Genomic DNA, 16,408 nt, shown 5'->3' on the forward strand with positions numbered 1-16,408 from the left:
GTAATCTTTGAGGTGTATAAATACTCCGAAATTACCGTGTATTTTAAGGGTCTGAGCGTGGTGCAGTGGGTTAAATTTGTATCTGTTATGTCAGTTGCTGGAAGGCTTCTGTGCTGGCTCGGTTCGAGTCTCTTGGTGGGAAAGTGTTCCAAAGTTGTATAACTTCACTTGCGTGTTTAGGCAAATTGTGCATCAAGCATAGACACAGAGTTCTCCCATATTAAAAGGGACTTTTTGAAAAACGTAAAAGTGACCCCTCACTTCCTCTAGTTGCCCTTGGGAGGTGGTAATCTTTGGGGTGTATAAATACTCCGAAATTACCATCTCTTTTAAGGGTCTGAGCGTGGTGCAGTGGGTAAAGGGCGTACCTGTCATGCCAGTTGCAGGAAAGCTTCTGTGCTGGCTAGGGTTCGAGTCTCCTAGGTGGGAAAGTGTTCTAAAGTTGTATAACTTCACTTGCGCATTTAGGCAAGTTGTGCATCAAGCATAGACACAGAATTCTCCCATATTAACAGGGACTTGGTGAAAAATGTAAAAGTGACCCCTCACTTGCTCTAGTTGCCCTTGGGAGGTGGTAATCTTTAGGGTGTATAAAAACTCCGAAATTACCATCTCTTTTAAGGGTCTGAGCGTGGTGCATTGGGTTAAAGGTATACCTGTTATGCCAGTTGCCGGAAGGCTTCTGTGCTGGCTTGGGTTCGAGTCTCCTGGTGGGAAAGTGTTCTAAAGTTGTATACTTCACTTGTGCGTTTAGGCAAGTTGTGCATCAAGCATAGACACAGAGTTCTCCCATATTAAAAGGTACGCTATGCAAAACGTAAAAGTGACCCCTCACTTGCTCTAGTTCCCCTTGTTAGGTGGTAATCTTTGGGGTGTATAAATGCTCCGAAATTACCATCTCTTTTAAGGGTCTGAGCGTGGTATAGTGGGTTAAATTTGTATGTGTTATGCCAGTTGCTGGAAGGCTTCTGTGCTGGCTAGGCTCGAGTTTCCTGTTGGGAAAGTGTTCTAAAGTTGTATAACTTCACAAGCGCGTTTAGGCAAGTTGTGCATCAAGCATAGACACAGAGTTCTCCCATATTAACAGGGACTTGATGAAAAACGTAAAAGTGACCCCTCACTTGCTCTAGTTGCCCTTGGGAGGTGGTAATCTTTGGGGTGTATAAATACTCCAAAATTACCATATCTTTTAAGGGTCTGAGCATGGTGCAGTAGGTTAAGGGCATACCTTTCATGCCAGTTGCTGGAAGGCTTCTGTGCTGGCTAGGCTCGAGTCTCCTGGTGGGAAAGTGTTCTAAAGTTGTATAACTTCACAAGCGCGTTTAGGCAAGTTGTGCATCAAGCAAAGACACAGAGTTCTCCCATATTAAAAGGGACTTGATGAAAAACGTAAAAGTGACCCCTCACTTCCTCTAATTGCGCTTGGGAGGTGGTAATCTTTAGGGTGTATAAATACTCCGAAATGACCATCTCTTTTAAGGGTCTGAGCGTGGTGCAGTGGGTTAAAGGTGTACCTGTTATGCCAGTTGCTGGAAGGCTTCTCTGCTGGCTAGGGTTCGAGTCTCTTGGTGGGAAAGTGTTCTAAAGTTGTATATCTTCACTTGCACGTTTAGGCAAGTTGTGCAACAAGCATAGACAAAGAGTTCTCATATATTAACAGGGACGTGATGAAAAATGTAAAAGTGACCCCTCACTTGCTCTAGTTGCCCTTGGGAGGTGGTAATCTTTGGGGTGTATAAATACCCCGAAATTAACATCTCTTTTAAGGGTCTGAGCGTGGTGCAGTGGGTTAAAGGCGTACCTGTTATGCCAGTTGGTGGAAGGCTTTTGTGCTGGCTTGGGTTCGAGTCTCCTGGTGGGAAAGTGTTCTAAAGTTGTATAACTTCACTTGCGCGTTTAGGCAAGTTGTGCATCAAGCATAGACACAGAGTTGTCCCATATTAACAGGGACTTGATGAAAAAAGTAAAAGTGACCCCTAACTTGCTCTAGTTGCCCTTCTAAGGTGGTAATCTTTGGGGTGTATAAATACTCCGAAATTACCATCTCTTTTAAGGGTCTGAGCGTGGTGCAGTGGGATAAAGGTGTACCTGTTATGCCAGTTGCTGGAAGGCCTCTGTGCAGACTAGGGTTCGTGTCTCGTGGTGGGAAAGTGTTCTAAAGTTCTATAACTTCACTTGCGCGTTTAGGCTAGTTGTGCATCAAGCATAGACACAGAGTTCTCCCATATTAAAAGGTACTTTATGAAAAACTTTACAGTGACCCCTCACTTGCTCTAGTTGCGCTTGGGAGGTGGTAATCTTTAAGGTGTATAAATACTCCGAAATTACCATCTCTTTTTAAGGGTCTGAGCGTGGTGCAGTGGGTAAAGCGCGTACCTGTCATGCCAGTTGCTGGAAAGCTTCTGTGCTGGCTAGGGTTCGAGTCTCCTAGGTGGGAAAGTGTTCTAAAGTTGTATAAGTTCACTTGCGCGTTTAGGCAAGTTGTGCATCAAGCGTAGACACAGAATTCTCCCATATTACCAGGGACTTGATGAAAAACGTAAAAGTGACCCCTCACTTGCTCTAGTTGCCCTTGGGAGGTGGTGATCTTTAGGGTGTATAAATACTCCGCAATTACCATCACTTTTAAGTGTCTGAGCGTGGTACAGTGGGTTAAAGGCGTACCTGTTATGCCAGTTGCTGGAAGGCTTCTGTGCTGGCTTGGGTTCGAGTCTCCTGGTGGGAAAGTGTTCTAAAGTTGTATAACTTCACTTGCGCGTTAAGGCAAGTTGTGCATCAAGCAAAGACACAGAGTTCTCCCATATTAAGAGGGACTAGATGAAAATCGTAAAAGTGACCCCTCACTTGCTCTAGTTGTGCTTGGGAGGTGGTAATCTTTAGGGTGCATAAATACTCCAAAATTACCATCTCTTTTAAGGGTCTGAGTGTGGTGCAGTGGGTTAAAGGCATACCTGTTATGCCAGTTGCTCGAAGGCTTCTGTGCTGGCTAGGGTTCGAGTCGCTTGGTGGGAAAGTGTTTTAAAGTTGAATAACTTCACTTGCGCATTTATGCAAGTGGTGCATCAAGCATAGACACAGAATTCTCCCATACTAACAGGGAATTGACGAAAAACGTAAAAGTGACCCCTCACTTGCTCTAGTTACCCTTGGGAGGTGTTAATCTTTGAGGTGTATAAATAATCCGAAATTACCATCTCTTTTAAGGGTCTGAGCATGGTGCAGTGGGTTAAAAGCATACCTGTTATGCCAGCTGCTGGAAAGCTTCTGTGCTGGCTAGGGTTCGAGTCTCCTGGTGGGAAAGTGTTGTTAAGTTGTATAACTTCACTTGCGCATTTAGGCAAGTTGTGCATCAAGCATAGAGACAGAGTTCTCCCATATTATCAGGGACTTGATAAAAAACGTAAAAGTGACCCCTTACTTGTTCTAGTTGCGCTTAGGAGGTGGTAATCTTTAGGGTGTATAAATACTTCGAAATTACCATCTCTTTTAAGGGTCTGAGCGTGGTGCAGTGGGTTAAAGGCGTACCTGTTATGCGAGTTGCTGGAAGGCTTCTGTGCTGGCTAGGGTTCGAGTCTCCTGGTAGGAAAGTGTTCTAAAGTTGTATAACTTCACTTGCACTTTTAGGCAAGTTGTGCATCAAGCATAGACACAGAGTTCTCCCATATTAAAAGGGACTTGATGAAAAACATAAAAGTGACCCCTGACTTACTGTAGTTGCCCTTGGGAGGTGGTAATCTTTGAGGTGTATAAATACTCCGAAATTACCGTGTATTTTAAGGGTCTGAGCGTGGTGCAGTGGGTTAAAGTTGTATCTGTTATGCCAGTTGCTGGTAGGCTTCTGTGCTGGCTCGGGTTCGAGTCTCTTGGTGGGAAAGTGTTCCAAAGTTGTATAACTTTACTTGCGCTTTTAGGCCAGTTGTACATCAAGCATAGACACAGAGTTCTCCCATATTAACAGGGACTTGATAAAAAACATAAAACTGACCCCTCACTTCCTGTAGGTGCCCTTGGGAGGTGGTAATCTTTGGGGTGTATAAATACTCCGAAATTACAATCTTTTTTAACGGTCTGAGCGTGGTGCAGTGGGTTAAAGTTGTATATGTTATGCCAGTTGCTGGTAGGCTTCTGTGCTGGCTCGGGTTCGAGTCTCTTGGTGGGAAAGTGTTCTAAAGTTGTATAACTTCACTTCCGGGTTTAGGCAAGTTGTGCATCAAGCATAGACACAGAGTTCTCCTATACTAACAGGGAATTGATGAAATACGTAAAAGTGACCCCTCACTTGCTCTAGTTACCCTTGGGAGGTGTTAATCTTTGAGGTGTATAAATAATCCGAAATTACCATCTCTTTTAAGAGTCTGAGCATGGTGCAGTGGGTTAAAAGCATACCTGTCATGCCAGCTGCTGGAAGGCTTCTGTGCTGGCTAGGGTTCGAGTCTCCTGGTGGGAAAGTGTTCTTAAGTTGTATAACTTCACTTGCGCATTTCGGCAAGTTGTGTATCAAGCATAGACACAGAGTTCCCCCATATTAACAGGGACTTGATGAGAAACATAAAAGTGACCCCTTACTTGCTCTAGTTGCGCTTGGGAGGTGGTAATCTTTAGGGTGTATAAATACTCCAAAATTACCATCTCTTTTAAGGGTCTGAGCGTGGTGCAGTGGCTTAAAGGTGTACCTGTTATGCCAGTTGCTTGAAGGCTTCTCTGCTGGCTAGGTTTCGAGTCTCTTGGTGGGAAAGTGTTCTAAAGTTGTATAACTTCACTTCCGGGTTTAGGCAAGTTGTGCATCAAGCATAGACACAGAGTTCTCCCATATTAACAGGGACTTGATGAAAAACGTAAAAGTGACCCCTCACTTGCTCTTGGGAGGTGGTAATCTTTGGGGTGAATAAATACTCCGAAATTACCATATCTTTTAGGGGTCTGAGCGTGGTGCAGTGGATTAAAGGCGTATCAGTTATGCCAGTTGCTGGAAGGCTTCTCTGCTGGCTAGGGTTCGAGTCTCCTGGTGAGAAAGTGTTCTGAAGTTGTATATCTTCACTTGCGCGTTTAGGCAAGTTGTGCATCAAGCATAGACACAGAGGTCTCCCATAATAATAGGGACTTGATGAAAAACGTAAAAGAGACCCCTCACTTGCTCTAGTTGCCCTTTGGAGGTGGTAATCTTTGGGGTGTATAAATTCTTCGAAATTACCATCTCTTTTAAGTGTCTGAGCATGGTGCAGTGGGTTAGAGTTGTATCTGTTATGCCAGGTGCTGGAAGGCTTCTGTGCTGGCTAGGGATCGAGTCTCCTGGTTGGAAAGTGTTCTAAATTTGTATAACTTCACTTGCGCGTTTAGGCAAGTTGTGTATCAAGCATAGACACAGAGTTCTCCCATATTAACAGGGACTTGATGATAAACATAAAAGTGACCCCTCACTTGCTCTAGTTGCCCTTGGGAGGTGGTAATCTTTGGGGTTTATAAATACTCCGAAATTACCAGCTCTTTTAAGGGCCTGAGGCTGGTGCAGTGGGTTAAAGGCGTACCTCATATACCAGTTGCATGAAAGCTTCTCTGCTGGCTTGGGTTCAAGTCTCCTGGTGGGAAAGTGTTCTAAAGTTGTATACTTCACTTGCGCGTTTAGGCAAGTTGTGCATCATGCATAGACGCAGAGTTCTCTCGTATTAACAGGGACTTGATGAAAAAAGTAAAAGTGACCCCATAGTTGCTCAAGTTGCGCTTGGGAGGTGGTAATCTTTAGGGTGTATAAATACTACGAAATTACCATCTTTTTTAAGGGTCTTAGCGTGGTGCAGTGGGTTAGAGGCGTACCGGTTTTGCCAGTTGCTTGAAGTCTTCTGTGCTGGCTAGGGTTCGAGTCTCCTGGTGGGAAAGTGTTCTAAAGTTGTATAAATTCACGTGCACGTTTAGGCAAGTTGTGCATCAAGCATAGACACAGAGTTCTCCAATATTAAAAGGGACTTGATGAAAATCGTAAAAGTGACCCCTCACTTGCTCTAGTTGTGCTTGGGAGGTGGTAATCTTTAGGGTGTATAAATACTCCAAAATTGCCATCTCTTTTAAGGGTCTGAGCGTGGTGCAGTGGGTTAAAGGCGTACCTGTTATGCCAGTTGCTGGAAGGCTTCTGTGCTGGCTAGGGTTCGAGTCTCTTGGTGGGAAAGTGCTTTAAAGTTGTATAACTTCACTTGCGCATTTAGGCAAGTTGTGCATCAAGCATAGACACAGAGTTCCCCCATATTAACAGGGACTTGATGAAAAACATAAAAGTGACCCCTTACTTGCTCTAGTTGCGCTTGGGAGGTGGTAATCTTTAGGGTGTATAAATACTCCAAAATTACCATCTATTTTAAGGGTCTGAGCCTGGTGCAGTGGGTTAAAGTTGTATCTGTTATGCCAGTTGCTGGTAGGCTTCTGTGCTGGCTCGGGTTCGAGTCTCTTGGTGGGAAAGTGGTCCAAAGTTGTATAACTTTACTTGCGCTTTTAGGCCAGTTGTACATCAAGCATAGACACAGAGTTCTCCCATATTAACAGGGACTTGATAAAAAATATAAAAGTGACCCCTCACTTCCTGTAGTTGCCCTTGGGAGGTGGTAATCTTTGGGGTGTATAAATACTCCGAAATTACCATCTTTTTTAACGGTCTGAGCATGGTGCAGTGGGTTAAATTTGTATATGTTATGCCAGTTGCTGGAAGGCTTCTGTGCTGGTTCGGGTTCGAGTCTCTTGGTGGGAAAGTGTTCCAAAGTTGTATAACTTCACTTGTGCGTTTAGGCAAGTTGTGCATCAAGCATAGACACAGAGTTCTCCCATATTAAAAGGGACTTTATAAAAAACTTAAAAGTGACCCCTCACTTGCTCTAGTTGCCCTTGGGAGGTGGTAAACTTTAGGGTGTATAAATACTCCAAAATTACCATCTCTTTTAAGGGTCTGAGCGTGGTGCAGTGGGTTAAAGGCGTACCTGTTATGCCAGTTGCTGGAAGGCTTCTGTGCTGGCTAGGGTTCGAGTCTCTTGGTGGGAAAGTGTTTTAAAGTTGAATAACTTCACTTGCGCATTGATGCAAGTGGTGCATCAAGCATAGACACAGAGTTCTCCCATACTAACAGGGAATTGATGAAATACTTAAAAGTGACCCCTCACTTGCTCTAGTTACCCTTGGGAGGTGTTAATCTTTGAGGTGTATAAATAATCCGAAATTACCATCTCTTTTAAGAGTCTGAGCATGGTGCAGTGGGTTAAAAGCATACCTGTCATGCCAGCTGCTGGAAGGCTTCTGTGCTGGCTAGGGTTCGAGTCTCCTGGTGGGAAAGTGTTCTTAAGTTGTATAACTTCACTTGCGCATTTAGGCAAGTTGTGCATCAAGCATAGACACAGAGTTCCCCCATATTAACAGGGACTTGATGAGAAACATAAAAGTGACCCCTTACTTGCTCTAGTTGCGCTTGGGAGGTGGTAATCTTTAGGGTGTATAAATACTCCAAAATTACCATCTCTTTTAAGGGTCTGAGCGTGGTGCAGTGGCTTAAAGGTGTACCTGTTATGCCAGTTGCTTGAAGGCTTCTCTGCTGGCTAGGTTTCGAGTCTCTTGGTGGGAAAGTGTTCTAAAGTTGTATAACTTCACTTGCGGGTTTAGGCAAGTTGTGCATCAAGCATAGACACAGAGTTCTCCCATATTAACAGGGACTTGATGAAAAACGTAAAAGTGACCCCTCACTTGCTCTTGGGAGGTGGTAATCTTTGGGGTGAATAAATACTCCGAAATTACCATATCTTTTAGGGGTCTGAGCGTGGTGCAGTGGATTAAAGGCGTACCAGTTATGCCAGTTGCTGGAAGGCTTCTCTGCTGGCTAGGGTTCGAGTCTCCTGGTGAGAAAGTGTTCTGAAGTTGTATATCTTCACTTGCGCGTTTAGGCAAGTTGTGCATCAAGCATAGACACAGAGGTCTCCCATAATAATAGGGACTTGATGAAAAACGTAAAAGAGACCCCTCACTTGCTCTAGTTGCCCTTTGGAGGTGGTAATCTTTGGGGTGTATAAATTCTTCGAAATTACCATCTCTTTTAAGTGTCTGAGCATGGTGCAGTGGGTTAGAGTTGTATCTGTTATGCCAGGTGCTGGAAGGCTTCTGTGCTGGCTAGGGATCGAGTCTCCTGGTTGGAAAGTGTTCTAAATTTGTATAACTTCACTTGCGCGTTTAGGCAAGTTGTGTATCAAGCATAGACACAGAGTTCTCCCATATTAACAGGGACTTGATGAAAAACATAAAAGTGACCCCTGACTTACTGTAGTTGCCCTTGGGAGGAGGTAATCTTTGAGGTGTATAAATACTCCAAAATTACCATCTATTTTAAGGGTCTGAGCGTTGTGCAGTGGGTTAAAGGCGTACCTGTTATGCCAGTTGCTGGAAGGCTTCTGTGCTGGCTAGGGTTCGAGTCTCCTGGTAGGAAAGTGTTCTAAAGTTGTATAACTTCACTTTCACTTTTAGGCAAGTTGTGCATCAAGCATAGACACAGAGTTCTCCCATATTAAAAGGGACTTGATGAAAAACATAAAAGTGACCCCTGACTTACTGTAGTTGCCCTTGGGAGGAGGTAATCTTTGAGGTGTATAAATACTCCAAAATTACCATCTATTTTAAGGGTCTGAGCCTGGTGCAGTGGGTTAAAGTTGTATCTGTTATGCCAGTAGCTGGTAGGCTTCTGTGCTGGCTCGGGTTCGAGTCTCTTGGTGGGAAAGTGGTATAAAGTTGTATAACTTTACTTGCGCTTTTAGGCCAGTTGTACATCAAGCATAGACACAGAGTTCTCCCATATTAACAGGGACTTGATAAAAAATATAAAAGTGACCCCTCACTTCCTGTAGTTGCCCTTGGGAGGTGGTAATCTTTGGGGTGTATAAATACTCCGAAATTACCATCTTTTTTAACGGTCTGAGCATGGTGCAGTGGGTTAAATTTGTATATGTTATGCCAGTTGCTGGAAGGCTTCTGTGCTGGTTCGGGTTCGAGTCTCTTGGTGGGAAAGTGTTCCAAAGTTGTATAACTTCACTTGTGCGTTTAGGCAAGTTGTGCATCAAGCATAGACACAGAGTTCTCCCATATTAAAAGGGACTTTATAAAAAACTTAAAAGTGACCCCTCACTTGCTCTAGTTGCCCTTGGGAGGTGGTAAACTTTAGGGTGTATAAATACTCCAAAATTACCATCTCTTTTAGGGGTCTGAGCGTGGTGCAGTGGGTTAAAGGCGTACCTGTTATGCCAGTTGCTGGAAGGCTTCTGTGCTGGCTAGGGTTCGAGTCTCTTGGTGGGAAAGTGTTTTAAAGTTGAATAACTTCACTTGCGCATTGATGCAAGTGGTGCATCAAGCATAGACACAGAGTTCTCCCATACTAACAGGGAATTGATGAAATACGTAAAAGTGACCCCTCACTTGCTCTAGTTACCCTTGGGAGGTGTTAATCTTTAGGGTGTATAAATACTATGAAATTACCATCTTTTTTAAGGGTCTTAGCGTGGTGCAGTGGGTTAGAGGCGTACCGGTTTTGCCAGTTGCTTGAAGTCTTCTGTGCTGGCTAGGGTTCGAGTCTCCTGGTGGGAAAGTGTTCTAAAGTTGTATAAATTCACGTGCACGTTTAGGCAAGTTGTGCATCAAGCATAGACACAGAGTTCTCCAATATTAAAAGGGACTTGATGAAAATCGTAAAAGTGACCCCTCACTTGCTCTAGTTGTGCTTGGGAGGTGGTAATCTTAAGGGTGTATAAATACTCCAAAATTGCCATCTCTTTTAAGGGTCTGAGAGTGGTGCAGTGGGTTAAAGGCGTACCTGTTATGCCAGTTGCTGGAAGGCTTCTGTGCTGGCTAGGGTTCGAGTCTCTTGGTGGGAAAGTGCTTTAAAGTTGTATAACTTCACTTGCGCATTTAGGCAAGTTGTGCATCAAGCATAGACACAGAGTTCCCCCATATTAACAGGGACTTGATGAAAAACATAAAAGTGACCCCTTACTTGCTCTAGTTGCGCTTGGGAGGTGGTAATCTTTAGGGTGTAAAAATACTCCAAAATTACCATCTCTTTTAAGGGTCTGAGCGTTGTGCAGTGGGTTAAAGGCGTACCTGTTATGCCAGTTGCTGGAAGGCTTCTGTGCTGGCTAGGGTTCGAGTCTCCTGGTAGGAAAGTGTTCTAAAGTTGTATAACTTCACTTGCACTTTTAGGCAAGTTGTGCATCAAGCATAGACACAGAGTTCTCCCATATTAAAAGGGACTTGATGAAAAACATGAAAGTGACCCCTGACTTACTGTAGTTGCCCTTGGGAGGAGGTAATCTTTGAGGTGTATAAATACTCCAAAATTACCATCTATTTTAAGGGTCTGAGCCTGGTGCAGTGGGTTAAAGTTGTATCTGTTATGCCAGTTGCTGGTAGGCTTCTGTGCTGGCTCGGGTTCGAGTCTCTTGGTGGGAAAGTGTTCCAAAGTTGTATAACTTTACTTGCGCTTTTAGGCCAGTTGTACATCAAGCATAGACACAGAGTTCTCCCATATTAACAGGGACTTGATAAAAATATAAAAGTGACCCCTCACTTCCTGTAGTTGCCCTTGGGAGGTGGTAATCTTTGGGGTGTATAAAAACTCCGAAATTACCATCTTTTTTAACGGTCTGAGCGTGGTGCAGTGGGTTAAATTTGTATATGTTATGCCAGTTGCTGGAAGGCTTCTGTGCTGGTTCGGGTTCGAGTCTCTTGGTGGGAAAGTGTTCCAAAGTTGTATAACTTCACTTGTGCGTTTAGGCAAGTTGTGCATCAAGCATAGACACAGAGTTCTCCCATATTAAAAGGGACTTTATAAAAAACTTAAAAGTGACCCCTCACTTGCTCTAGTTGCCCTTGGGAGGTGGTAAACTTTAGGGTGTATAAATACTCCAAAATTACCATCTCTTTTAAGGGTCTGAGCGTGGTGCAGTGGGTTAAAGGCGTACCTGTTATGCCAGTTGCTGGAAGGCTTCTGTGCTGGCTAGGGTTCGAGTCTCTTGGTGGGAAAGTGTTTTAAAGTTGAATAACTTCACTTGCGCATTTATGCAAGTGGTGCATCAAGCATAGACACAGAGTTCTCCCATACTAACAGGGAATTGATGAAATACGTAAAAGTGACCCCTCACTTGCTCTAGTTACCCTTGGGAGGTGTTAATCTTTGAGGTGTATAAATAATCCGAAATTACCATCTCTTTTAAGAGTCTGAGCATGGTGCAGTGGGTTAAAAGCATACCTGTCATGCCAGCTGCTGGAAGGCTTCTGTGCTGGCTAGGGTTCGAGTCTCCTGGTGGGAAAGTGTTCTTAAGTTGTATAACTTCATTTGCGCATTTAGGCAAGTTGTGCATCAAGCATAGACACAGAGTTCCCCCATATTAACAGGGACTTGATGAGAAACATAAAAGTGACCCCTTACTTGCTCTAGTTGCGCTTGGTAGGTGGTAATCTTTAGGGTGTATAAATACTCCAAAATTACCATCTCTTTTAAGGGTCTGAGCGTGGTGTAGTGGCTTAAAGGTGTACCTGTTATGCCAGTTGCTTGAAGGCTTCTCTGCTGGCTAGGTTTCGAGTCTCTTGGTGGGAAAGTGTTCTAAAGTTGTATAACTTCACTTGCGGGTTTAGGCAAGTTGTGCATCAAGCATAGACACAGAGTTCTCCCATATTAACAGGGACTTGATGAAAAACGTAAAAGTGACCCCTCACTTGCTCTTGGGAGGTGGTAATCTTTGGGGTGAATAAATACTCCGAAATTACCATATCTTTTAGGGGTCTGAGCGTGGTGCAGTGGATTAAAGGCGTACCAGTTATGCCAGTTGCTGGAAGGCTTCTCTGCTGGCTAGGGTTCGAGTCTCCTGGTGAGAAAGTGTTCTGAAGTTGTATATCTTCACTTGCGCGTTTAGGCAAGTTGTGCATCAAGCATAGACACAGAGGTCTCCCATAATAATAGGGACTTGATGAAAAACGTAAAAGAGACCCCTCACTTGCTCTAGTTGCCCTTTGGAGGTGGTAATCTTTGGGGTGTATAAATTCTTCGAAATTACCATCTCTTTTAAGTGTCTGAGCATGGTGCAGTGGGTTAGAGTTGTATCTGTTATGCCAGGTGCTGGAAGGCTTCTGTGCTGGCTAGGGATCGAGTCTCCTGGTTGGAAAGTGTTCTAAATTTGTATAACTTCACTTGCGCGTTTAGGCAAGTTGTGTATCAAGCATAGACACAGAGTTCTCCCATATTAACAGGGACTTGATGATAAACATAAAAGTGACCCCTCACTTGCTCTAGTTGCCCTTGGGAGGTGGTAATCTTTGGGGTTTATAAATACTCCGAAATTACCAGCTCTTTTAAGGGCCTGAGGCTGGTGCAGTGGGTTAAAGGCGTACCTCATATACCAGTTGCATGAAAGCTTCTCTGCTGGCTTGGGTTCAAGTCTCCTGGTGGGAAAGTGTTCTAAAGTTGTATACTTCACTTGCGCGTTTAGGCAAGTTGTGCATCATGCATAGACGCAGAGTTCTCTCGTATTAACAGGGACTTGATGAAAAAAGTAAAAGTGACCCCATAGTTGCTCAAGTTACGCTTGGGAGGTGGTAATCTTTAGGGTGTATAAATACTACGAAATTACCATCTTTTTTAAGGGTCTTAGCGTGGTGCAGTGGGTTAGAGGCGTACCGGTTTTGCCAGTTGCTTGAAGTCTTCTGTGCTGGCTAGGGTTCGAGTCTCCTGGTGGGAAAGTGTTCTAAAGTTGTATAAATTCACGTGCACGTTTAGGCAAGTTGTGCATCAAGCATAGACACAGAGTTCTCCAATATTAAAAGGGACTTGATGAAAATCGTAAAAGTGACCCCTCACTTGCTCTAGTTGTGCTTGGGAGGTGGTAATCTTTAGGGTGTATAAATACTCCAAAATTGCCATCTCTTTTAAGGGTCTGAGCGTGGTGCAGTGGGTTAAAGGCGTACCTGTTATGCCAGTTGCTGGAAGGCTTCTGTGCTGGCTAGGGTTCGAGTCTCTTGGTGGGAAAGTGCTTTAAAGTTGTATAACTTCACTTGCGCGTTTAGGCAAGTTGTGCATCAAGCATAGACACAGAGGTCTCCCATAATAATAGGGACTTGATGAAAAACGTAAAAGAGACCCCTCACTTGCTCTAGTTGCCCTTTGGAGGTGGTAATCTTTGGGGTGTATAAATTCTTCGAAATTACCATCTCTTTTAAGTGTCTGAGCATGGTGCAGTGGGTTAGAGTTGTATCTGTTATGCCAGGTGCTGGAAGGCTTCTGTGCTGGCTAGGGATCGAGTCTCGTGGTTGGAAAGTGTTCTAAATTTGTATAACTTCACTTGCGCGTTTAGGCAAGTTGTGTATCAAGCATAGACACAGAGTTCTCCCATATTAACAGGGACTTGATGATAAACATAAAAGTGACCCCTCACTTGCTCTAGTTGCTCTTGGGAGGTGGTAATATTTGGGGTTTATAAATACTCCGAAATTACCAGCTCTTTTATGGGCCTGAGGCTGGTGCAGTGGGTTAAAGGCGTACCTCATATACCAGTTGCATGAAAGCTTCTCTGCTGGCTTGGGTTCAAGTCTCCTGGTGGGAAAGAGTTCTAAAGTTGTATACTTCACTTGCGCATTTAGGCAAGTTGTGCATCAAGCATAGACACAGAGTTCCCCCATATTAACAGGGACTTGATGAAAAACATAAAAGTGACCCCTTACTTGCTCTAGTTGCGCTTGGGAGGTGGTAATCTTTAGGGTGTAAAAATACTCCAAAATTTTCATCTCTTTTAAGGGTCTGAGCGTTGTGCAGTGGGTTAAAGGCGTACCTGTTATGCCAGTTGCTGGAAGGCTTCTGTGCTGGCTAGGGTTCGAGTCTCCTGGTAGGAAAGTGTTCTAAAGTTGTATAACTTCACTTGCACTTTTAGGCAAGTTGTGCATCAAGCATAGACACAGAGTTCTCCCATATTAAAAGGGACTTGATGAAAAACATAAAAGTGACCCCTGACTTACTGTAGTTGCCCTTGGGAGGAGGTAATCTTTGAGGTGTATAAATACTCCAAAATTACCATCTATTTTAAGGGTCTGAGCCTGGTGCAGTGGGTTAAAGTTGTATCTGTTATGCCAGTTGCTGGTAGGCTTCTGTGCTGGCTCGGGTTCGAGTCTCTTGGTGGGAAAGTGTTCCAAAGTTGTATAACTTTACTTGCGCTTTTAGGCCAGTTGTACATCAAGCATAGACACAGAGTTCTCCCATATTAACAGGGACTTGATAAAAAATATAAAAGTGACCCCTCACTTCCTGTAGTTGCCCTTGGGAGGTGGTAATCTTTGGGGTGTATAAATACTCCGAAATTACCATCTTTTTTACCGGTCTGAGCGTGGTGCAGTGGGTTAAATTTGTATATGTTATGCCAGTTGCTGGAAGGCTTCTGTGCTGGTTCGGGTTCGAGTCTCTTGGTGGGAAAGTGTTCCAAAGTTGTATAACTTCACTTGTGCGTTTAGGCAAGTTGTGCATCAAGCATAGACACAGAGTTCTCCCATATTAAAAGGGACTTTATAAAAAACTTAAAAGTGACCCCTCACTTGCTCTAGTTGCCCTTGGGAGGTGGTAAACTTTAGGGTGTATAAATACTCCAAAATTACCATCTCTTTTAAGGGTCTGAGCGTGGTGCAGTGGGTTAAAGGCGTACCTGTTATGCCAGTTGCTGGAAGGCTTCTGTGCTGGCTAGGGTTCGAGTCTCTTGGTGGGAAAGTGTTTTAAAGTTGAATAACTTCACTTGCGCATTGATGCAAGTGGTGCATCAAGCATAGACACAGAGTTCTCCCATACTAACAGGGAATTGATGAAATACGTAAAAGTGACCCCTCACTTGCTCTAGTTACCCTTGGGAGGTGTTAATCTTTGAGGTGTATAAATAATCCGAAATTACCATCTCTTTTAAGAGTCTGAGCATGGTGCAGTGGGTTAAAAGCATACCTGTCATGCCAGCTGCTGGAAGGCTTCTGTGCTGGCTAGGGTTCGAGTCTCCTGGTGGGAAAGTGTTCTTAAGTTGTATAACTTCACTTGCGCATTTAGGCAAGTTGTGCATCAAGCATAGACACAGAGTTCCCCCATATTAACAGGGACTTGATGAGAAACATAAAAGTGACCCCTTACTTGCTCTAGTTGCGCTTGGGAGGTGGTAATCTTTAGGGTGTATAAATACTCCAAAATTACCATCTCTTTTAAGGGTCTGAGCGTGGTGCAGTGGCTTAAAGGTGTACCTGTTATGCCAGTTGCTTGAAGGCTTCTCTGCTGGCTAGGTTTCGAGTCTCTTGGTGGGAAAGTGTTCTAAAGTTGTATAACTTCACTTGCGGGTTTAGGCAAGTTGTGCATCAAGCATAGACACAGAGTTCTCCCATATTAACAGGGATTTGATGAAAAACGTAAAAGTGACCCCTCACTTGCTCTTGGGAGGTGGTAATCTTTGGGGTGAATAAATACTCCGAAATTACCATATCTTTTAGGGGTCTGAGCGTGGTGCAGTGGATTAAAGGCGTACCAGTTATGCCAGTTGCTGGAAGGCTTCTCTGCTGGCTAGGGTTCGAGTCTCCTGGTGAGAAAGTGTTCTGAAGTTGTATATCTTCACTTGCGCGTTTAGGCAAGTTGTGCATCAAGCATAGACACAGAGGTCTCCCATAATAATAGGGACTTGATGAAAAACGTAAAAGAGACCCCTCACTTGCTCTAGTTGCCCTTTGGAGGTGGTAATCTTTGGGGTGTATAAATTCTTCGAAATTACCATCTCTTTTAAGTGTCTGAGCATGGTGCAGTGGGTTTGAGTTGTATCTGTTATGCCAGGTGCTGGAAGGCTTCTGTGCTGGCTAGGGATCGAGTCTCCTGGTTGGAAAGTGTTCTAAATTTGTATAACTTCACTTGCGCGTTTAGGCAAGTTGTGTATCAAGCATAGACACAGAGTTCTCCCATATTAACAGGGACTTGATGATAAACATAAAAGTGACCCCTCACTTGCTCTAGTTGCCCTTGGGAGGTGGTAATCTTTGGGGTTTATAAATACTCCGAAATTACCAGCTCTTTTAAGGGCCTGAGGCTGGTGCAGTGGGTTAAAGGCGTACCTCATATACCAGTTGCATGAAAGCTTCTCTGCTGGCTTGGGTTCAAGTCTCCTGGTGGGAAAGTGTTCTAAAGTTGTATACTTCACTTGCGCGTTTAGGCAAGTTGTGCATCATGCATAGACGCAGAGTTCTCTCGTATTAACAGGGACTTGATGAAAAAAGTAAAAGTGACCCCATAGTTGCTCAAGTTACGCTTGGGAGGTGGTAATCTTTAGGGTGTATAAATACTACGAAATTACCATCTTTTTTAAGGGTCTTAGCGTGGTGCAGTGGGTTAGAGGCGTACCGGTTTTGC

Source organism: Procambarus clarkii, chromosome 21 (assembly GCF_040958095.1).
Source record: "Procambarus clarkii isolate CNS0578487 chromosome 21, FALCON_Pclarkii_2.0, whole genome shotgun sequence".
Taxonomy (NCBI): Eukaryota; Metazoa; Arthropoda; class Malacostraca; order Decapoda; family Cambaridae; genus Procambarus; species Procambarus clarkii.